The following is a 5,131-nucleotide window of genomic DNA, read 5'->3' as shown; positions in this document are numbered from 1 at the left end:
TATTGGTACATACTACAACACGGATGAACCTTGAAAACATTAGGCTAAGTGAGAGACGTTGGTTGCAGAAGGTCACATACTGTATGATCCCATGTATAGGAAACTTTCAGAATATGAAAATCTACAGAGACAGACAGTGGTTTCCTAGAGAAGGGGAGATGGGGGCTTTGGGGGTGACAGCAAATGGGTACAGGTTTTTTGGGGGGGAGTAAGGAAAATATTCTAAAATTGATTGTGGTGATGGTTACACAACTCTGGATATACTAAAGGTCATTGAATTATACACTCTAAATGGATGAATTGTCTAGTGTGTAAATGATATCTCAATAAAGCTGTTAAAAAATAGAAACACAGCTATGCACACAAAGGACACACAGGGAAGTGCTAACAGTGGAGATCCACAGTAGAGAACTGGGGAACTGAGGGTGGGGTGAGAAAGAGACTTATTTTTCACCGTGTACCTTCATGTGTCATTTGAAGGTTTTATCCTGTGCTTGTTTAACATAATCCTAAATTCCTCTCAAATACTGTTTCCAACAAGCCTACCTGGCTCTTCCTAACTGCACCCAAACAAGGATTTCTCTCAGCTCGGTCCTTTGTGACCACCTAGAGGGGTGGGCTAGGGAGGAGGGTGGGAGGGAGACACAAGAGGGAGGAGATATAGGGATATATGTATATGTATAGCTGATTCACTTTGTTATAAAGCAGAAATTAACACACCATTGTAAAGCAATTATACTCCAATAAAGATGTTAACAAAACAAAACAAGACAACGATCTCTCTTATGCTATCTCTCAAAATAAGACACAGAGAAACTCAAACCTAAAACCTGGCCAAACAGTTCTAGAGGAGGAAAGAAAAGTAATAAAAGGAATGCCAAAACCCATGCAGAAAGGAGTTCCATAAGTAAACCCACTCAATGGAATATCGTGCGGCCATTTGAATGATGTTTATAAAGACTTTTAAACGGGAAATGCTTATGTAAAAGTGGCAATATATAATTGACTATACAGCCTGATCTTAAATGTGTTTTTTAGGCCTAGAATACAGCCTAAATGCACCAAGATGCTAACATTGGTTTTCTCTGGGCAGTAGGATGTGTGTTTTTTCCCCAAATTTTCATCAATGAACATGTATCACTGTTGGAGGGAGGGACGTTTATTTTGTTGTTTGGGGACTTCTGAGCAGAGGGTGAGAGAGAAAGAGAGAGAATGTATACATATATATATATATTTTTTTTTTTTTTAATAGAAGCATATAAAAATATATTTTTTAATGGAAAGTGCCCAGTCTGGGTCCGGCATTCTAGCTCCGGACCCTCCAAGGCCACACTCCACGCTTTCTTTCAAAGCACAGCCCCCACTGGTCCCTCCTATCGGCCAGGCCTCTCTCAACCCAGCCACTCTTGTCCCAGCCCCTTGCTGAAGCCATGATCCACTTCGCTTCTGAACTTTCCTCATCCCCTTTCATTGTGAAGCCTGACACTCCTATGCAAGTCCTGCCCTTGCTGCTGATTAGGTGTCTAAACTTCTGTAAGTCACTTCCTGTCTAGGAGCCTCAAGTTCTTCAGAGATGAACCGGAATATTAAGTTTCCACATAAAGGGGCTGCTGTGACTGTTAAGAGGTTATGTATAGAGAGACTCAGCAAGAAATAGAAGCTCAATAGACGTTCACGCTCCAGCCACCCCACCCACCCCCCCGCCTCGATACGTCTTGGTGTCACCACAGCACAAAGTCACAAGTAGGTATTCAGGATATGATTTCTTCTCTCTCTCCTGCCTTGACAATTGTTTCTCTAAGATGCCGGTTCGAGGCATGACTCCACCATTAACTACCGCAAATCTGTTGTCTAAAGGGGCTATTGGGGACAATGTGGAAGTGACTTGGAGTTGATCAGAGTTGGAGTCTCACCATTGCTGTACTTAGCTGTGTGGCTTTGGCAGGTCATCTAAGTCTCCCTGTGCCTCACTTTATTTACCTATAAGGGGGAGGGGAAATAATAGCGCCTACCTCGGTGGGCGCCCTCACCTTCTATCCGCACCGCACCCCATCTCTCCCAGCACACCTCACCTCCCTGCTCACTTGGCTGGTTTCCCTCACCCTGCCGTCAGCTGGTGAACCAAGCCACGCCCCCTCCTGGAGCAACCACGCCCCGGTGCTGAGAGGAACCTGTCAGAAAAGAGGGACTTTATGCAAGCCCCAAACTTTGGGGCAGGAGTGCACAACTTCGCAGCTGAACCCAAATTTCGTTGTCATTCAACCATTCACGCACCTGAATGCATGCGATGAATATTCGGTGACCCTTCCTCTAGCACCAGACAGGTGCTGGGCTTTGCTGGAGACAGAGTCAGCTGCCCTCTCAGAGCTTCCCATATGTAAGAGAGAGAACCCCAGACATCAATTCCACAAAGGGCAGGGCAGAGTGGAGCTCTGGGGGCTGTGGGAGCCCAGAGAACAGGATCCAATCCTGCTTGGGAATCAAGGAAGGCTGCTTGGATGAAGTGACACCTGAGGTGAGTTCATTAGGTTTGGGGAGTCACTGTGAAGGGTCTTTCATGCGGGAGACATTGTACAGACACCGAAGGGAGAGCCTGGTACACTGAAGGACCCACGTGTAGTCAGTTCAGTGGCCAGAGCACAGTGTGTGAGGCCAGGGTGGCAGAGATGAGGCTCGAGAGGCTTGGCAGGGGCCAGAACCGTGGGTGGCCTTAACTGCCCAGCAAGGAGCTAGAATTTTATCCTTGTGGGGGGATGGGGTGTCACAGAAGGAAGTGACGTGTTGACTTCTAAACCAATGTGGTCTGACTGCTGGTGCCCAGAATAGTAGGTTAAAGGCAGCCAGTCTGGAAGCAGGGAGCCGGGGAGTAGACTTGGGGTCATTCATGTGAGAGGTGCTGAGGCTGGAGCAGGGCAGTGGCAGAGGATGAGGAAAGAGGGTGGAGTATTTGGGAGACAGAAAGGAGAATCAGCAGGACTTGGTGAGGGATTGGCTTTGAGGAGAGAAGGGGAGTTTGGGCTGCACGTAAAGCAGAGAATACAGAGGAAACACATAGCACATGTGCCAGGGAGTGATTGAGATCATGGTGGGAGGAAATCTGAGGGCTGAGAATTCAGCGTGGGATAGCAGGGGCAGAAACACCTTTCTGGAGGAGGAGGGATTCAGGCTAAGACTCACCGTGTGTCCTTGAGCCAGTCGCTTTATCTTCCTCTGGTCCTTTAGGTTCCCACCTGCTAAATTGAGAGACAGAGAATGATCATTGTGAGGAGGGAATCACATAAAAGAATGTCCAGGAGGTGCCGAGCCCTGTGGGTGGTTTGGAGGGGGAGATGTGGGGCAGGTGTGTTTGATCCACGGTGAGGTGGGTCTGGGCTGCCATTTGTGCGACAGCATTGCCTTTGGCAGTGGGAAGCACCTACTTACAGAAGAAGGAGGTGTGTGGGGAGGGGATATGTGACCTGAACACATGTGTGTTGGATTTGAGAGTATCAAAGGCCCAGGCAGTCAAACCACTCTTACCCTGGGAGGCCGTATCTCGACAGTCAGGAGCGAGGGACTTCTCTGAACGGTGAACCCCAGACTGCTACTTCCTCAGGAAATACCTAGACAAAAGCCTCTGGGTTCTGATCTCAAGTCGTCACCCGAGTTGCCGTGTGAGCCTGGGTCAGTTCTAACCCACTTTGGGTCCCAGGTTTTCCATATGAACAACAACGACGTTAAAAGCATATGTGTGTTGGTGGAGAGGTGGATGAAATGTTTTCAGAGGTCCTCTCCAGGCTTGTTATGCTTCAGTTCTATGACCCTGAGTCCTTTTTAAAAAAAGTCTAGTCCTGTCTCCGTCCCTGACTTACTGTGTGGCCTTGAGCCAGCTGCTGGACCTCTCTGGGCCTATTTTCACATCTGGAATATCAGGAGATTGGGCAAGAGAGTCTCCAACATCCAGTGATTCTCCCTGGAGGATGCTCACCCTCTTCTCCAGCTGAAAGCTTCAGACAAATCAGAGGAAAGCGAGACACTGGTCACAGACGACCCCCTCCTTCCAAATCTTCCGTCTTCTCCCTACTGTCAGGAGCTCGCAGCACCAGCTCGCTTGCCAAACTTGTTCCTATGACAACGGGTTACAAATAACTCAGATGCAGACAAAGATTTTAACCCAAGAGCTGCTGGGCCAATGGCTTCTTCCTCCCTCCCCACATCAGACTGAGGGAACAATCTGACAAATTCTTTGGGATCAAATCACTCACCTGCTCACAAGCGTGCCAGGGGTCCTCGGTGTCACAAGATTAAGTTCTGGTGTCTGAGGCCCTCCTGGAACCTGATTCAAATCCTTCCAATTACATTTCCCCCTTGCTCCCATTAAAAAGTAGTCACTCCCATTTTTGAGCACCTACTGTCTGCCAAGCCCTGTGTTAGATGCTTTACATACCGTAGCTAAGAAAAATCTTCCCAGAATTCTATCAGATAAACATTATTATTCCCATTTTGTAGAGGAGAAAATTGAGGCTCACAGATGTGACTTGAGTAAGGAGGTCAGCGAGGCAGAATTCAAACTCAAATCCACCAGATTCCCAAACCCGGGCTCTTTTCATTGTGGTTCACAAATGTTGGTCTACACACACTTGGGGCATATTCAGACAATCTGGGGCAGTTAAAAATTCAGATTCTAACTTCCATTCAAGAAGGTGGAACACATCTTTCTCCTCTAACTCCTGAGACATCATAAAATAAGAGTAAAGGAATCACGTGTATAAACCCACATCTCCAGAGAAAACTGGAGAAGTTTCCATCAATCAGGGAGAGATTTTAGCAAGTTTCTGGCAAGCAGAAAGGGGCTGGAGGGGTGGTACTGAGAAAGCCCAGCAGGGAAAGGTGAGGCACAGTCCACACATGGGAGGGGATCCATGAGAAGAGCACTGGTCTATCCTGCAAAATTCTGGCGAGGAGGCTCTGGTGCAGAAAAGGTATCCTGACAGTGGGAGTGAGGTGTAGAGCCCCCAGCAGGGGGAGAATTGAAAGTACGTGTTGGAACAGTTGACTCCCCCACCCTCCCTCTAACCTTCCCTGTGCTCGTGGGTAGAAACCACAAGAGCCAAACATCTATACTCAAGCAGAATACAGAGAGTTCCCCCAA

At 47.8% G+C, this 5,131-nt stretch overlaps 1 long non-coding RNA gene across 1 annotated transcript; it reads right to left on the bottom strand.

Moving 5' to 3' along the window:
* Positions 1-2,303: 2,303 nt before the first annotated feature.
* On the bottom strand, positions 2,304-4,031 carry LOC136793426 (uncharacterized). Its single transcript, XR_010838675.1, has 3 exons — positions 3,520-4,031; positions 3,178-3,233; positions 2,304-2,367 (listed from the first exon to the last, which is right to left on the bottom strand). It is a non-coding gene; the product is annotated as an uncharacterized lncRNA (long non-coding RNA).
* Between the last annotated feature and the right edge of the window lie 1,100 nt (positions 4,032-5,131).

Source organism: Kogia breviceps, chromosome X (genome assembly GCF_026419965.1).
Source record: "Kogia breviceps isolate mKogBre1 chromosome X, mKogBre1 haplotype 1, whole genome shotgun sequence".
NCBI lineage: Eukaryota > Metazoa > Chordata > Mammalia > Artiodactyla > Physeteridae > Kogia > Kogia breviceps.
The sequence above is the reverse complement of the archived record's forward strand: the minus strand, read 5'-3'. Positions and strand labels throughout refer to the sequence as shown.